At 42.7% G+C, this 18,568-nt stretch overlaps 2 long non-coding RNA genes across 2 annotated transcripts; one reads left to right on the top strand and one right to left on the bottom strand.

The window, feature by feature from the left end:
* Window positions 1-1,814: 1,814 nt before the first annotated feature.
* Window positions 1,815-3,656, bottom strand: LOC308593520. Its single transcript, XR_014010999.1, has 2 exons — window positions 3,534-3,656; window positions 1,815-2,097 (listed from the first exon to the last, which is right to left on the bottom strand). It is a non-coding gene; the product is annotated as an uncharacterized lncRNA (long non-coding RNA).
* An 860-nt stretch (window positions 3,657-4,516) lies between these two features.
* Window positions 4,517-17,930, top strand: LOC308592644. The gene is made up of 3 exons (XR_014010597.1): window positions 4,517-4,587; window positions 15,725-15,820; window positions 17,845-17,930. It is a non-coding gene; the product is annotated as an uncharacterized lncRNA (long non-coding RNA).
* Window positions 17,931-18,568: the final 638 nt, after the last annotated feature.

Raw genomic sequence — 18,568 nt, 5'->3', positions numbered from 1 at the left:
TCTACTTTTTTGTGGATTATTTCAAAAGAATCCACAAAAAACGCCACATTTAATTTGCCCACATGTTGTATGCACTTTTTACAGAAATACACACTTTACATTGCTTTTCGATTCATCCATTTTGTGGGCATCCTGTGGGTTCTGATGCTCACTTTTTTGCAAAACAAAGATACGGTGTACATAAGAAGACATTGCATTCCTCCAGCAAGTTTGGGAGTGTTGCATTGAGTTGATTTGCTAGTCTGCTACGTCCGCTCACCTTTTCCCAGTGGGCAGCATTGCGGCCAGGCAGCCAGGTCCCAACAGCATACCAACCTAAGGGTGGAAGGTTGCCGCCTCTTTCCTGTGTCATGCCGGCCGCATCATCATTGCTGAGGGATCTGCCCCTTGTGGGACGGCCCCCAGCCAATCCGCTTCCAGAGTGTGTGTGGCTGCGGGAGATTTAACCACAGTGTGGCTGGCCGACACCCACTCACTCGCCCCATCCCCGGATCACCCAACCCACCCACCCTCTTTTCATGCTTTGCTCAGATATGACCTTGCTACGGACAATTGTTGGTCGCCATATAGTTGGGGCCAGGTAGGAATTTTTCCACTTGGCAAATTGGCACTGGCCGTTTGGTTTTTGCCCAGCTAGTAGCAATCATCACAACTTTTGTGAGGTTAGGCATTGGATAAGCCTTCGTTTGGATGGAGGGGAATTTGTAGCCTTTGCCTGCCCTTCCCCAGTAAGAGTATCCTGTTAAAGGGATCTGGGTATGAATCCTGTCCGATGCCTGAACATGGGCTAGGGCCATGTCACAGCCCCTACAGGGACCCCTTGGGGTGCCCCTATTTGATGTAAGTCATAGGGTGCCACCTATTGGTGGATGTGGCATTTGCCTGTTCTTTTTTAAAATGTCTGTACAGGGGGAGAGAGAGAGTTAATAGGTAGACCAATAGAAAAGCCAGTTTATAAAACCTGTTTATAAAACGCTTTGCCCGAGGTTTTAATTGGTTGGTTGATTGGGAAAGGCAGTTGGGAAAGCAGTTGGCAGACAGTTGGAAATAGATGGAGAGTTAGTGCTCTTGGTTTTTGTGTGAGGGGAGGTAGAAGAGTTAGAGACAGGATAAAATAAGACTAAGAAGGTAAAGAGTAACAACGTTTTGAATGCAGTTAAAGTTTATTTGTGTTTGCAATAAACTACACTCTTCTTTGTTAACTTAAGAACCTGACTGAGACTAAAGTGATTTACCAGGGAGGACCTGGTTGGTGGCAGCGGATTAGTGGTATATGGGTCAATAGTCGGTGAGACGACCAGGGGCTCTGTACAAAAACCACAGTGGTTTACCCTTAAGTGGACTCCCTGCAGATGGACAGGAGTCAAGACATAGCCTGGCTTCACCCCAATGCCTAAGCCAAACTGCTCACATCTGTAACCAATAAAATTGAACCCACAAACCATAATACTTTGGTGTCATTCTAGTTCCCCTGATGCCACCTTGGCAAGAAAAGAAGGCATAAGCTACAGGAGTGGAAAGCGCTCCTGCTTGTGGGTTTCCTGCAGGCATCTGATTGGCCACTGTGAGAACAGGATCCTGGACTTGATGGGCAATTGGCCTGAATGATCCAGCAGTTCTTAGGCTGAAGAAAAGTGGACCAAATTTCTCCTCCATCCCTATTCAGATTGTGTCAGGGCTGGGCTGCGAGCAGCAATCAAAAGCCAGGTTTTCTAAATGCCTGGTTCTAAAGGATTTCTCTGGTGGTTTTTGGTAAGGGCATGGTTTTGAAGCTGGGGATTGAAGGTGTTTGTAATAAATAAATAAAAGGAAGGTGCCTATATGAAACTGTGTTGAGAAATAATGGAATCTAGTGTTGCATGAACAGAAAGGTCACTTGAAGTGTTGTTGTTGCTGTTTTTATGCTGGATAAGCATCCTGAGAATATAAGCCATATGCTGTGCTGAAAGGTTCTCTGTTTAATGAAAAAACAAAGGACTGGCGGGTCTATCCATGCTCATCCTGCCATTTAGGTAGATCTCTTTGAAAATCCGCTTGTCCTTTGGAGTGAATTTGGTCTCGTTCATGCGACATGCATCTCTGCTGAGGAAGTTGTGCCTGGAGATTAATTAAGATGTTAATGGCAGAGACTTGGTTGTTTTGTCTAAAAGGACAGTGTTGGTGAACTGTCTCTGGGGAGAAGATGAATTCCCCTCCCCTTTTGAAATTTTTGCTTTAGATGCCAGACACAATCAACAGAAGCTTCCCAATAGGAGACATAAATATTTGAATTAGCAGGAGGAAATGCACGTTTTCCAAACCATCTGTTTCTATTCTGCTTTTGATCTGTATCAGATATGATGTTCCATGTTTCATACTTAAACTAGCATTTGAATTTAAAAAAATAAATCCTCAGGAACATTTTATGAAACCTGAATTTTTATATTTTGCAACCAGTTGTTTGATATAGGGATAGTGCCAATAGCTACAGAAATACACAAGCTATAAATTGACTGTGTGCTACTTGTAATCCTTCCTGTATATTGTCAGAGGTGCTGGGATGTCAATAAAATCTATCAGTTTTCTTGGGTTTGCCACCTGGGATTGTTTATGGATAGGGATAGAGTGGGCAGTCAAATCCATGCACTGATAGCCTCAAGGCTGGAGTACTGTGCTGCATTTATATTTAAAGCACTATGATACCATTTTAAACAGTCATGGCTGCCCCCAAATAATTCTCAAAGCTGTAGCTTGCTAAATGTGCTGAGAGTTGTTAGGAAACCCTATTCTCCTCCCGAGAGCTACAATTCCCAGAGTTCCCTTTTAAAAGGGATTGGTTGTTAAAACACTTGGGGAATTAATGAGAAATTCGGAACCAGAGTTTCATCACTCATCTGTATTTACATTCCCCCCCCCCCGAAACATGACTCCATTTGACAGCTACTGAGATGGTTAAGGATTTAAAATCACAACAACAAATCTAGGCTCCGAAATGCAGCTGCTTTTCCAAACCACTGAGATTAAAGTCTCTGTTCGCTCACACGTCCATCGTCCCATTTTTCCTCCAAGTGTCCTCAGCGGTTTTGCAATAGGCTTCCAACATGGGAAGGTGGGAGGGAACAGCTTGCAACCCCTAATAATTGATGCATTAATTACAATGTTGCAGAAAGCCACAGTCTAGCATACGCCCAGCAAAAAGAAGAAGGGAATGGAAAGCTCAGCAAGAAATACCACCCCTTTGCTAGCATTGCATCTGAAGTCCCAGGGCTCAGAGTTATAATTAAGTTAGGACAAAAGCCAGCACTGGTTCATCACTGTTAAGAGTAAGCTCATTTACAATGGTTGCTTGTGGTGAAAGAATGGCAGTATGGATTATGAAGGAAGTGGACTTTGCTTGTAGGGACTGTTGTGCACTATATGGGAAAACATTTCTTCTCCTTTTTCTGTTTGTTTTGGAATTATGGGGATCTGCTCCAAAGAGTGACCTGGCATTCTGAGGAACCTCAAAGTGTGTTGGGGGCTGTATTCATTCTTGGTCCCATCTACAAACTCACCTCCTAGCAGACACATCAACTCCTAGGGGCTGAGGCAGTGTCAGCCCCCCCAAAGTATTTTTGAGGGGGCCAAGTCCCCTCAATATTCAGGGGGTGTTTGGCTCTGCCCCCTGGCTCCTCACAGCATCACATATGCCATGTCAGGGTGTCATGCAATGCCACACACACCTCATGACATTGCACAGAGGCCAAATGTTGGAAATGTAAAGAAACTGAAGGTACATTCTTTCACCTTTGGTGGACGTGCCCAAGGATTAAGGCTTTCTGGGAGATGATATATAATGAATTGAAAAAGGTATTTAAATATACCTTCCTGAAGAAACCAGAGGCCTTTCTCCTGGGCATGGTCGGCCAATTGGTGCTAAAGAAGGATAGAACTTTTTTTATGTACGCTACAACAGCAGCAAGAATACTTATTGCAAAGTATTGGAAGACACAAGACCTACCCACTTTGGAAGAATGGCAGACGAAGCTGATTGACTGTATGGGACTGGCAGAAATGACTGGCAGAATCCGTGACCAGGGAGAAGAGTCGGCAGAAGAAGATTGGAAAAAATTTAAGGACTATCTACAAAAACATTGTAAAATTAAGGAATGTTGAATGATGTTGGATTGAACTTAAGGGGTTTCAAGCTGTAATTATGATAAAATGATTTTCTTTTTGTAAGTAAGAATTTAAAGCTACAACAATTTAAGAGGTTGAGATAAGGATTTACTGTATAAACAACTCAAACTGGGTATACAAGAAGGGGAGGTACGAGGAGGTCGGGGAAACAAGTTACAAGAAAATAAGTTGTGAAATTTATGTGTTTTTAATATTTTTATGTTGTTTTTTTCTTTTTGTTTGTTAAAAATTGGAAACTTTAATAAATATCATTTTTTTTAAAAGACATTGCACAGAGGCGCACAGCACCACATGCGTGATGTCATAGTGGCGTGCCCATGATGTCATGGGGGCAGTGCAGGGTGTCACACATGGGTCCCCTCAATCCTCCTAAGAAGATGGCGCCTCTGCCTCCTAAAGAAATGTGTAACTTTCCTCATGGTTTTTCTGGTACTTTCCCTTGATTTTCTTCTTCCTTCTAGCCTTAATGTAGTGAAAATAATTCTGCTTCCCATTTTGAGATGGATTCTAACTATTCTTAATGGCTCTGGGAGATGGTGATAAAGTAATTCTATCAATTAAGAGCTAGAATAGAGTTTTGCATGACCTCCTAAGGGTAAACATATGGCGTACCATTCCCAGCATGGAGACCCCTGGGAATTCTTCAATTACACTCTGGGGAAATGAAGGTAAATTACCACAGTAATTTCAAAAATGCAAAGAAGTCTCTAACATACCTTAGGCTTGTTTGCACATTATGTTGTGATAGCCATAATTCTGCGTCTCCAGAGAAATCCTACCTCTCCCTCCCAATGTAGGATGTTCTTCTTAGGACAGATGGAGTTGTGTAGCAATTTCTAGGGTTATATAACACACCGTTCCGTAGGTAGAAACGAATCTGCATGATATTTCAATGCAGCAAGTTCATGACCAGGAATTGTATCCAGAGTAGACCCATTGGAATTTATAAGTCTATGAAATGGACCTGCTGTGCATAGGGCAAAATTTGGATACAACCCCCTACATCCTGTCAGCATGTTGCATAACATATAAAAATGCCCACTGAATGAAAAATACAGGTTCATTGCACCTCCCATGCCAGAGTTGGGGAGCCTTAGGCTGTGGGTGGGGTGTGAGCAAGTGTAGCACTCCAGGCTTCTATATCTGACCTAAGAGTTGGCCTTGCAACTACAACTCTCTCACCACAATAAGAATCATTTTCTACAACAGCACTTACTGTGATCAAGTGTCCCTGCCATAGCCCCACATCATCTCTGGTTTTAGCCTCTGAGATATTGAATTGCTTTTATCTCTAGATTCAGGTAGGTAGCCATGTTGGTCTGACACAGTCGACCAATTTTTTTATATACAATAAAAAAATTATCCAGTAGCACCTTAAAGACCAACTAAGTTTGTTCTTGGCATAAGCTTTCGTGTGCATGCACACTTCTTCAGATACCTGAAGAAGTGTGCATGCATACGAAAGCTTATGCCAAGAACAAACTTAGTTGGTCTCTAAGGTGCTACTATCTCTGTGTGAACTTCAAGAGACTTCTACAAAGTCCGCTTGGCTTTCTGTATCAAGTTCAGATCCAAAGGGCCTAAGACCAAAAACAGCTTTCTATTTTACACATCTGTGCACAGATGGAAGAAGCTGGTGGAGGGGGGATGTTTCCGCTTTTCAGACAAGGGAAACAGAAAAGGTTAATCCATCACTGCCACCCTTCCTTCTGCGTGTTGACATTAGACCTCCTTGCAACTGCAGAGTATGTCACAAGGATGTAGCCTTCCCATTCTCTTACTCTTTGAACAGATTTATGGGAACTCACATATAACTGACACATTATGCTGACTCAAAGAGCTTATATTCTAGCTCATGCAAAGTCTCAGCTTTGGAAAAGTGCTGATGAGGGATATTGAAATGACTCATCTCACCAGAGTCCTGGTTCAGGTGTACTTATTTTAATAGGTCTTATTTAATGTGAAGTACTGTACCTGGCCCACTTTTGGCCCAGACCATTAAACGATCCAATTACAAAACAGCCCAACCTTTCCCCCATTGAAATACAAATGTCTCCAAGTTTTTGCTTTTTTACAGGAGAAACAAATTACATTAATTGTCTGTAATATGAACAAGGAATGCTTCCATTTTAAGAATGGAAAATAAGAAGGACAGCCTAGCACAATGAGAACACTAGATCTGATCTTCCTGCTTGCATACTCTTATAATGGTTGATGGAGCTATAGCTCACTGGAAGAGCACATGGTCTCAAGTTCAATCATTTGGAAAGTGTTTTATATAATGAGTTGGACTATTGGTCTGTCTAGCTCAGTATCGCCTACATTGGGTGGTCACAACTTTTCAAGGTATCAGGAAATGCCGGGTATTGAATGTGATACCCTGCATGCAAAGCAGATATGATATGTCCTTTCCCACAGTGTTTCCAGTCAGTATCTCCAGTTAATGGATCTCAAGAAGCAGAAGAGGGATGAGGGACATGGGACAAAACAGGAGGGACATAGGACATTACTTTCGGATCTTGTAAGCAACCTCCTATCTGCAGCTGCTCTTTCTATTTCAGGAAAGTCTCCATACACACCAATGGAGACTTCTCTTGAAATGCAGACACATTTTAGTGTGCATTTGTGGCGTTCATACAGAGCCCCCAGTCATTTCATGGACTATTGACCTGTTCACCACTAATCCGCTGCCACAAACCATGTTCTCCCTGGTAAAACACTTAATCTCAGTCGGGTTCTCAAGTTAACAATGAAGATTGTAGTTTATTGCAAACACAAATAAACTTTAAATGCATTCAAAACGCTGTTACCCTTTACCCTCTTAGTCTTATTTTATCCTGTCTCTAACTCTTCTACCTCCCCTCACACAAGAACCAACAGCACTAACTGTCTATTTATTTCCAACTGTCTGCCAACTCCTTTTTCCCAACTGTCTAAACCTCTGGCTAAGCCTTTTAAAAACAGGTAGGCTCTGCCTCTGGGCTTTTCTATTGGTCTACCTATTAACCCTTTCTCTCCCCCTGTACAGACATTTCCAAAAGAACGGGCAAACGCCACAGCATCTCTCCTAACATGCACATTTTTTGCAAGCAATTTCCCCTAATATTGTGCATTTGTGTATGTTACTTACACATGCATTTTTAAATACGTTGCCCGTAACATATGCATTTTCTTTACATGTTATTTGGTTGGAAAACTGCATTGTAAAATATAAGGTAAAGGTAAAGGTACCCCTGCCCGTACGGGCCAGTCTTGTCAGACTCTAGGGTTGTGCGCTCATCTCACTCTAGAGGCCGGGAGCCAGACCTGTCCGCAGACACTTCTGGGTCACGTGGCCAGCGTGACGAAGCTGCTCTGGCGAGGCAGCGCAGCACACGGAAACGCCGTTTACCTTCCTGCTAGTAAGAGGTCCCTATTTATCTACTTGCACCCGAGGGTGCTTTCGAACTGCTAGGTTGACAGGCGCTGGGACCAAGCAACGGGAGCGCACCCCGCCGTGGGGATTCGAACCGCCGACCATGCGATCGGCAAGTCCTAGGCTCTGTGGTTTTACCCACAGCGCCACCCGCGTCCCTCCTAAATATAGACAAGTGTGAATTTCAAATAATTCTGACCTCATTTTAACTGCATTTTCAGTCCTCTGTCATTTCAGGAAGTGCAGATTTGTTAGATTCACATTCAAATTATTCACATTCGTATTTTGGTTATGTATTTTGTGGTTTTAGATTACGATTCTATCTTGAGAACTGAGACCTGCGGGTATAGGCCAGTATACAAATTTAATAAATAATAAAATAAAAGGTGCAAGCCAAGCCAAATTTCTTATGATTGGTGACAAAAGTACGATTCAGAATCTTGCATGCAACAGGAATCTGGATTGCTTTAGGTGTTAATTCTACCTGTTGGAATGAGCAGAAATGACTACTTTACACCCATTATTTTCATTGGGTCTAATCTGAGTAGACCACAGTTCACCATAACTCCCAAAGTACTATGAAGCATTGTGATGTGACAGACCATGTTAACCTTTGATAAGGGCTGTGGAAGAAAAACCTAAATACTTAGAAAGCCGGCAGAAGTTTATTTACATAAATGAGAATCTCCTGGGCAGGGAAGGGGTAGCAACATTGCTTAGTATTATGGGAAGAATATCTTACAGTCTTGTGCAATATTTTAATTGCTCCACAGAAGCCTGTGAGCAAAGCTTTCCAAAAGAAAGTTGCAAATACTTCAGCAGCGCATATCACCAAAACCCATGATTAGGTTTCCGATTTTACAAGAGGCACGAGCTTGAAGGTGAATCTGCTTCCTCATTTGCAGCAGGATTAGAAAAGGCTTTCCTAACACTGTGACTTCAAGGAGGGGGCTTAATGATGCATTAAGAGACAAATTTGTATGTGAATTGCACAGTGAGCATTTATAAATGAGACTTTTAACTGAGGAAAACCTGGCTTTCAGACACACAGTAGAAACTGGAGATGCTATGGAACACGACAAGGTGCCTTATACTGAGTCAGACCATTGGTCCATGTAGCTCAGTGCTGTCTGCTCTGACTGGCAGCAGATCTGACAAGCCTGTAGCCTGATAACCCCCAATATATGTAATGTGTGGACTACTTAAAGTCAATGGCACAGGGTTACAATTTTCAAGAGATTTGGCACCTTTGTTACAACCATGCAGCCCAAGATACCCTGTTTTCTAAAGAATATTGCAATGTTGCTGAGGGATTGCTATGGTTTTTCTGCTTTCTCTCCTATTGTATATTATCTATGGGAGTTCAGGATCCATATATATATATATATATATATATATATATATATATATATATATATATTTGCTTTCGTAGATTTTCACGGGTACAGGAATGCAGGTTTTGGTGTCTTCGGGTGTCTTCCCGTGTAAGAGTTGGGGTGTCTAGGCGACGTTTCGACGAGGTCTCACTCGTCATCTTCAGGCTGGTGCTTTCGGCTTCTTGTTACTGGAACAGAGCAGGATCTCAGTGTTTGAGTTCCTATAAATACTGTTGAGGGGGTGTGGTGTATAGCCTCCAACGTTCTGGGCAGAGAGGAAGTTCCCAGGTTAGTGTGTCTTTTCTTCTTTTGTTCATTAATTACTTGAGGGATATCTTGAGTGATTTCTTGAGTGATATTCTGAGTAAGTGGTACTCCTAAGTGGTACTCAGAATATCACTCAAGAAATCACTCAAGATATCCCTCAAGTAATTAATGAACAAAAGAAGAAAAGACACACTAACCTGGGAACTTCCTCTCTGCCCAGAACGTTGGAGGCTATACACCACACCCCCTCAACAGTATTTATAGGAACTCAAACACCGAGATCCTGCTCTGTTCCAGTAACAAGAAGCCGAAAGCACCAGCCTGAAGATGACGAGTGAGACCTCGTCGAAACGTCGCCTAGACACCCCAACTCTTACACGGGAAGATACCCGAAGACACCAAAACCTGCATTCCTGTACCCGTGAAAATCTACGAAAGCAAATATATATATATATATATATATATATATATATATATATATATATATATATATATTTGCTTTCGTAGATTTTCACGGGTACAGGAATGCAGGTTTTGGTGTCTTCGGGTATCTTCCCGTGTAAGAGTTGGGGTGTCTAGGCGACGTTTCGACGAGGTCTCACTCATCATCTTCAGGCTGGTGCTTTCGGCTTCTTGTTACTAGAACAGAGCAGGATCTCAGTGTTTGAGTTCCTATAAATACTGTTGAGGGGGGTGTGGTGTATAGCCTCCAACGTTCTGGGCAGAGAGGAAGTTCCCAGGTTATTGTGCCTTTTCTTCTTTTGTTCATTAATTACTTGAGGGATATCTTGAGTGATTTCTTGAGTGATATTCTGAGTACCACTTAGGAGGGTCATTAGGTGTGGATTAGTTGCTAAAGCTTTCGTGTCTTGACCTCTTGAGCTAGTGAAGAGTTTTTCTGAGAAAATGGCTGTACTGCACTTAGTTGTGCTCTGGCTTGGCTTCGTGTATAGGGGCGAGCTGTGGTTTTGTGCCCTGTGCCAGCCAGATCTGTGTAGGGATTGCAGGGGGGTGCAGCATCCGGAGGTGCCACTATGGTTTGGCTACTGGATGGTGTCTGTATGGTTTGGCTACTGGATGGTGTCTGTAAAGACGAATAAATGCACGTATCGCAGAACACAAGAATGCCGTCAAAAAAGAAGAAAAAACTTCCTCTCTTTACCAACACATGAAAGAAACAGGACACGAAATTAATTTTGCAGATTCCAAATTGCTCTTTAACATGGAACATCACCACAAGAGAATAATCATGGAAGCCATCGAGATAGAGAAACACCCTCACAACATGAACAAGCGTGACGACACGTCCCGCCTGCCAGACATCTGGAAATTAGCCCTCCCCACAAAAACCGACACCAGAACCAGAGGCACACAGAACGCCATCTCCAATCAACCACACCAGACCCAAACCCAGACCCTCTCCACAGATAAATTACAGACACCATCCAGTAGCCAAACCATAGTGGCACCTCCGGATGCTGCACCCCCCTGCAATCCCTACACAGATCTGGCTGGCACAGGGCACAAAACCACAGCTCGCCCCTATACACGAAGCCAAGCCAGAGCACAACTAAGTGCAGTACAGCCATTTTCTCAGAAAAACTCTTCACTAGCTCAAGAGGTCAAGACACGAAAGCTTTAGCAACTAATCCACACCTAATGACCCTCCTAAGTGGTACTCAGAATATCACTCAAGAAATCACTCAAGATATCCCTCAAGTAATTAATGAACAAAAGAAGAAAAGGCACAATAACCTGGGAACTTCCTCTCTGCCCAGAACGTTGGAGGCTATACACCACACCCCCCTCAACAGTATTTATAGGAACTCAAACACTGAGATCCTGCTCTGTTCTAGTAACAAGAAGCCGAAAGCACCAGCCTGAAGATGATGAGTGAGACCTCGTCGAAACGTCGCCTAGACACCCCAACTCTTACACGGGAAGATACCCGAAGACACCAAAACCTGCATATATATATATATATATATATATATATATATATATATATATATATATATATATTGCTTTCGTAGATTTTCACGGGTACAGGAATGTAGGTTTTGGTGTCTTCGGGTGTCTTCCCGTGTAAGAGTTGGGGTGTCTAGGCGACGTTTCGACGAGGTCTCACTCGTCATCTTCAGGCTGGTGCTTTCGGCTTCTTGTTACTAGAACAGAGCAGGATCTCAGTGTTTGAGTTCCTAAGATAGGAACTCAAACACTGAGATCCTGCTCTGTTCTAGTAACAAGAAGCCGAAAGCACCAGCCTGAAGATGACGAGTGAGACCTCGTCGAAACGTCGCCTAGACACCCCAACTCTTACACGGGAAGACACCCGAAGACACCAAAACCTACATATATATATATATATATATATATATGAGAGAAATGGAAAGTGGAGTGGCAACAATACAGATGGAATGCAGATGGGCCTGGTGTAAGGAACTACCTGGAAAGAGAAAATGTGAAGAGAAATCTTTGCTTTACATGAAGGTTAGGTATCTAAATAATGGAATCTTCCAGCACTCCAGAGCTAAACTCTTGTGTTCTCTCTCTCTCTCTCTCTCTCTCTCTCTCTCTCTCATAAAAGTTTTATTTTTATGCTCGCACATATTGTTCCATTAAGCATTGCTTGTACCTCCTGAAAACGATATGAATTAAATTACATCTTTAAGACTTTGGTTTTCCTTGAAAATGCAAATTATGCTATTACAAAAGCATGTCAACAGGGACAATAATGACTCCAAGGTGTTTCAGGCTTACAAGGTAGAAACCGTGTCTTTCAGCGTACAGGCTGAAATGCTAATTCATTAACTATGCACATAACCCTTTGTCCACAACCTGGTGGTAGTCCAGTTTTATTATACAAGAATTATTATTGCTAACATTGAAATATACTCTCCATGCTTTTAGTGGCTTTGATCAGCACAGTGCCCAAATATCCTCAGCTACCTTCCTCGGCTTCTAGATTCCATGTAGCATTATACTGAAACAATGGAGCATTGCAGCAGTTCAGGGCCTCTAGCTTAGTCTCAAAGCATCTACTTTGAATGCAGAGGTTCCCAGGTTCAGTCCCTGCATCTCCAGGTAGGGCTAGGAAAGATTGTTATGTGAAACTCTGGAGAGATGTTGCCAGTGAGTGTAAACGTCTGAATCAGACCAGCATCCCATCTAGTCCAGCATTCAGTTATCACAGTGGCCAACCAGTTGCCTATGGTCAATTCAGAATTGGGACATGCATGGCAAACAGCCACATCTCACAGCACAGGGGTGCCAACTTGAATAAAATATTGTTGAGGCTCAGGTAACCCCTGCCCACATAATTGATCACGACACAGTGCACACACACCATGTGAATGGGAATGCCCATGAACTTTGTGGGGGCCCGCCCCCTGCAAATATTTTCTTGTGGAGGCTGAAGCCTCCGCGACCCCTAGGAGTTGGCTCCTATGTCACAGTAGGTCATAGGGACCACTTAAGATTAAGCCATAAGAATGTAAAAAGAACCTGTTGAATCAGGCCAATGACCCACCTAGTCCAGTATCCTGATTTCACAGCAGCCAGCCAGGTGCCTATAGGAAGTCTACAAGCAGGAGCTGTTGTAGATATTAATATTGCACAGCTTGAAGTGACTGGATGCACAAGAACTGACTCCTTTGGGGATAAATCATTGTCCAGACGCACAAAAGTACTATTCAAACTTTTACTGGCAGAACTCTTTAAAATAAACCAGAATACAGTAAATGATTCATCCAAAACGTCCATACAATGTCTTGTGCTGTCCAGCACAGGCTCAGCATCTTACAAAATATGGGAGAGCTTCATTTTACGTCTTCACTCCATTATATTGGGAGAAAAGACTCAAAAGCAATTCCCTTCCAAATGGAGATTTTGCAACCTAATACCTCCCACATGATCTAAAGTTGCAACACTGACATGTTAGCTACCAGAGAAACAACCATCAGTTAGTTAATCATTAACTCAACAAGAGCTGAATAAGAGCTCTCCTTGGCTTTAATATAGCCCCCTGGAAAAACCCCATGTCAAACTTTCTGCAATATGTCTTTAGCCATTTTTCATTTTTGTGTCAAACCATTATACTTAACGGGACCTGAGCACTGATCATTTCCATGACCAGCTGTTCTACAGCAACAGTCATCTCAGGTATCTAGAAATTGTAGATCTGTGTGCATGCATGTACCCAGTCTAGATAATCAAGGTAAAGGGACCCCTGACCGTTAGGTCCAGTCGCGGACGACTCTAGGGTTGCGGCGCTCATCTTCTTTACTGGCCGAGGGAGCCAGCGTACAGCTTCTGGGTCATGTGGCCAGCATGACTAAGCTGCTTCTGGTGAACCAGAGCAGTGCACGGAAAAGCCGTTTACCTTCCTGCCGGAGCGCTACCTATTTATCTACTTGCACTTTGTGCTTTCGAACTGCTAGGTTGGCAGGAGCTGGGACCAGGCAATGGGAGCGCACCCTGTCACGGGGATCCGAACTGCTGCAAGCCCAAGGCTCAGTGGTTTAGACCACAGCGCCACCCACATCCCTATAGTCTAGATAATACGGAGCTAGATAAACCAATGGCCTGATTTGTAATAAGGCAACTTCCTACACTTGTCGATAATCTAAGGCAAACCTTTTTATTACGACTCCCAGTTTGATTATGGCATAAGCTTTTATGGACTACATCCCACTTCATCAGATGCAAGATGAAACAAACACAGCCATGCCTCTGGAAATGGTGACAACCCCTACATGCAAACATTTCCCAGGTGCTTTTTTCAGCTGCAACACTTACCCTGCTGGTATCAACCTCTTTAAAAATTTACCATCCAATTTATATGTACAGTGAGAAATCCCAGAGCAATGTTTTGTGCTGGAGCAAAGGAGCTTTATTATTTTTGTACAGAATCTTGGAGAGGGGAAGGGTTCGGCCTTAGGTAGAAATTCTGAAGTCTAGTCAATCAGTGTATAGATATGTGCCCTCAGGACTACCGAAACCTCAGCTCTGTAATGAAAAGCCGACTCTCAGCCAAGTTGTAAAAGGCATTGCCTTGTTGGGAAGTAGGCAAGCCTCAGATGACCCAAAACACATGATATGGTAATCTTGAAAAGCAGGTGCCTGTCTCAGAAATCCTTTATTTTTCAAGCCTACCCACTGTGCAATATGATACTCTGCATTATGCCTCTGGGTACCAGCTGCTGGGAGTCACAGGTGGACAGAGGGCTCTTGTGATCATATCCAGCTTATAGACTTCCTACAGGTTGGCCACTGTGAGAATGGGATACTGGACTAGATGGGCAACTGGTCTGATCCAAGAGGCTCATCTTACGTTCTTAGCCTTTCAAGAGGAAGAGGATGGATGCCTCTGAAGTCAGCAGTATTGCCAATATTAATATTGCACAGTTTGAAGCATAAAAGCTGAGTCATTTTGGAATAAAAACATTGCCCAGGCTGATTAGATATTATTCAAACTTTTACTGGCAGAACTTTGTTTCTTCAAAACAAAACTGAAACATCAAAGATACATCCAAAATGTCTATAAAATGTCTCAGGCTGTCTTGCACAGGCTCAGCATCTTAGAAATCAGAGCTGACAAACATAGCTCTCTCTGTGTGTCTTTCTGAGGGTCCATTGCCTGCATTTCAGCCTGCATCTTGTCTTAGGCTGCTTGGCTGGAGATCTTCATTTATATCCTCACTCTCAAAGAGCTTGAGAACAAAGAAACTAGCCACCACCCTTCTAAGATGGTGAATTAGCAATTCAATACTTTTCACATGATCTAAGGTTAAACACTCACATGTTAGCTGCTAGAGAACAACATCAGATAATTATTAACTAGTTAAAGCTGAGAGAGAGAGAGAGAGAGAGAGAGAGAGAGAGAGAGAGAGAGAGAGAGAGAGAGAGATTCTTGTTGTTCTTTAGCTTCAATGGAATCTTCCAGTTAAACCCTTTCACCAATTCACACAGGCATTTCCATCTCAGAAGCAATTAAACCAATTATGCTTAACAAGCAGCTTGGACCTCTCAAGCATAGAGCCTGAGCTATCTTCTCCAATTACCTGCAAATTCTTTCCCCAACATCCCTTCTCCTGAGATAGCAGCAGATTCAGAAAGGCATCATAATGGAAGGTTTGGCCCTTTAAGAACCTTCCAGCATGCAGCTGAGGTGCAAATTCTAGGTAATCATCAGGGCTGTCCTTGTAATGAGTAAGTGTTATGAGCATCACTTCAGACCTCTGTCAAGAGAAACCTGCCCCTTCCCTGGCAGCCTGCTGGAAGGGAGACAGAGAGAGTTGGGGGTAGAGTGGCAGGGAGGGAACTTAATATAACAAAAAAAATTCTCTGCTCACTGAGAGGGAGGTCTGTTTTATCTTATGACCACTGAAATACTCTCCTAGGGACCATAAGACTGCAAAGTAAATGTATTTTCTATCCAAGTACACTATTCTAAATGTATATTCACTTAAAATATGCATTTTACATGCATGTTTATCCTCCTTCTTAGCTGACAATTGAACCAGAACATCTGGAAAGTTCGAAAACAGAAGATAGCCAAGTTCTGAATTCCAATCCATACATTTGTCTGGGAGATGACACTCAGGTCAGTTTGACTCAGAATTTGCAGTGATCTAATCCCTTGAGCATTCTTTATGCAGCGCCCAAAATTATACCTGGTTGTTCTGCAGTTGATCTTTTGGAACAGGCCATCAATGAAGTAAACCATCTTCAACTGTTATGCATGCATTTTATTCATCTCCCATCCTGTCCCTTTCATTTCCCTTAACTTTCATTTTCTGATTAAAACATTCTTTATGTTTTAACATTCACATTATGGCTGCAGCATATTTTATCATTCTGCCATGGAGTTGTTTAAAAGATTTTGCATCTCAGAACAAGTTTGGAACTATAGCAATGGGCTTCAACAACTTGAGAGATTTGTCTCTAATCCCCATTCACTTATTAATACTTTATTTACACTTTTTCTTCAATCCAAATTATGACTCACCGGGGGGGGTAGATATTGTTCTTGCTTTAAGCAAAAACAAAGCATATAATCTTACCTGATGTGACACTTCTGCATTTGTTTACTAGTGTTTTCTTTGACTCCTGTAGAGGAGATTAAGTCAAGTATCGACCACACACGGTTTTAATGTCTATTCCTATAATGCACACCTTAATTATAACCATTATGAATTTTGATAAGATCAAATCAGTTTTGCCCAAAGATTCTGGGCAGGAGATAAACCATTTTCTACAAGGAATAGGAAAGTTAAGCCGACAACAGAGAATAATGGGAAGTGAATGCATACATAATTCACGGTGAATTTTCAAAAAAGCCTTTTACAAAGCTCTTCATAAAATATTTTTAAGGGGAAGAAACAGTTGTGGGCACAAGGCACATTACTACCCAAGATTAGTCACAGATCTCTATTTATGAATTTACTTATTGAAGTTAGGAATGGGAGAGGCTTTCATTCACTTTGCATTTGTGAACAGACTCACCTTATTTGCCTCACCTGGATGTGAGTGCACAGATCAGAATACAGATGTGTGGAATGGCCCTCATAGCTATGAACTTTGGGGAGGGGCATCGTTCAATTGTTTTGCCTGCAGTAGCTCCCTTGTTCAATTCCCAGCAACTCCAGGCAGGACTGGGAGAGAATCCCGGAGAGCTGCTGTTAGCCAGTATAGAGTAGACAATACTGAACTAGACAGGGATGCGAGTGGCGCTGTGGTCTAAACCACTGAACCACTTGGGCTTGCTGATCGGAAGGTCAGCGGTTCGAATCCCTGCAATGGGGTGAGCTCCCATTGCTCTGTCCCAGCTCCTGCCAACCTAGCAGTTTGAAAGCATGCCAGTGCAAGTAGATAAATAGGTACCACTGTGATGCGAAGGTAAATAGCGTTTCCATGCACTCTGGTTTCTGTCACAGTGTTCTGCTGTGCCAGAAGCGGTTTAGTCATGCTGGCCACATGACCCCGAAAGGTGTCTGTGGACAAACGCTGGCTCCCTTGGCCTAAAAGCGAGATAAGCGCCACAACCCCAAAATCGCCTTTGACTGGACTTAACCATCCAGGGGTCGTTTACCTTACTTTTTTTTTTTTTGATAGGTCAATGATCTGACATCCCACAATACTAAATCTTTCTGCACACAATCCAACAACTGAGAGTGATTGTGAGGTGATCCAAAAACTGCCTGTTTATGTATTTCTTGGGGAATGGAGGGAACAAGCTGCTCTAAATGCACCATATGAGAAAAATAGATATATATTAAAATGCTCCAAGAATTGGGCATTTTGTGCAATCCCTTCCTAGGGAATTGTATGAGGGGAAATATCTGGTCCCTTGAACTTACGTGTGTGGTGGCGAGGTGAGTAATCTATCTTTTTTCTCTGTATAATTCCCCAGGAAGGGTTTGCTTGTTATGATGTATGGGCAGTTCCTGGAGCATTTGTGCATTTTACCTGTGTGGGCATTGTGTGAAATTTAGAATAGTTTCACACACACACTCCTGCCACCATGGCTAAGACCATAGCTGAGGTCTATCCTGCAGGATGTTGGACTAGATAGACCTTTGGCCTGATCAACTGGTTAATTCTTGTGTTCCTCTGGTTCCCACCCAGGTGACCATTCAGAGATGCAGAGAATGAAGTACCCATGACAAAGTGAGAAGGAACGCCATGACAAGCACAAATAATGCAACACTTTCTATGTGCACAAGGCGACGCAGAAGACATGGTGTTCAGCTAGCGAAAGTGTACATTTACATGGTTAATAATGAGCCAAGTGCAATTTGCTTCTAGACTAGAATTTCAGACTGGGTGGCATTTTCAAAGTAGGCAGCACAAGCTCTACTCTGCAGCAGTCTGACACCTATAATAAGGAATGTGCCATATGTTAGTTATTGTGTCAGGTTTTAAAGTTGCAGAGGACACCATAGAAACATAGAGTGCTTAAGACCTGTCAACTAACAATGCTCCGGATGCTGTAGAAATCTCACAGTTATTCATTGCACTTAAAATAAAATCAAGATGAAAATAACTAGGTTAAAAAAAACCATACCTGTCTTATCCGTTAAGTGAAAGGAAGTGTCACCTTTGTGCAACGAAATTCACTGGAAGTCTGCCCTTTAACTAAAAGAAGCGGGGGGTGGGGGGAGTCATGGTATTTTCAGGTTGAGCGAAATAAGCTCTTTGACAGGAGTGATTTGACAGACTGCTAAAACAGTGGATGTTACTGTTGCTTCTTCTGCCATTTCAGTCTCAGGCAGAAACTAAGCTGTGGACTGGTTGCTAGATGCAGCAATGATTTTGAGAGGACTGTGATGAAATCGATGGCACAGAAGCC

Source organism: Podarcis bocagei (assembly GCF_964188305.1).
Source record: "Podarcis bocagei genome assembly, chromosome: 8".
In the NCBI taxonomy this organism is placed as follows: domain Eukaryota; kingdom Metazoa; phylum Chordata; class Lepidosauria; order Squamata; family Lacertidae; genus Podarcis; species Podarcis bocagei.
The sequence above is the reverse complement of the archived record's forward strand: the minus strand, read 5'-3'. Positions and strand labels throughout refer to the sequence as shown.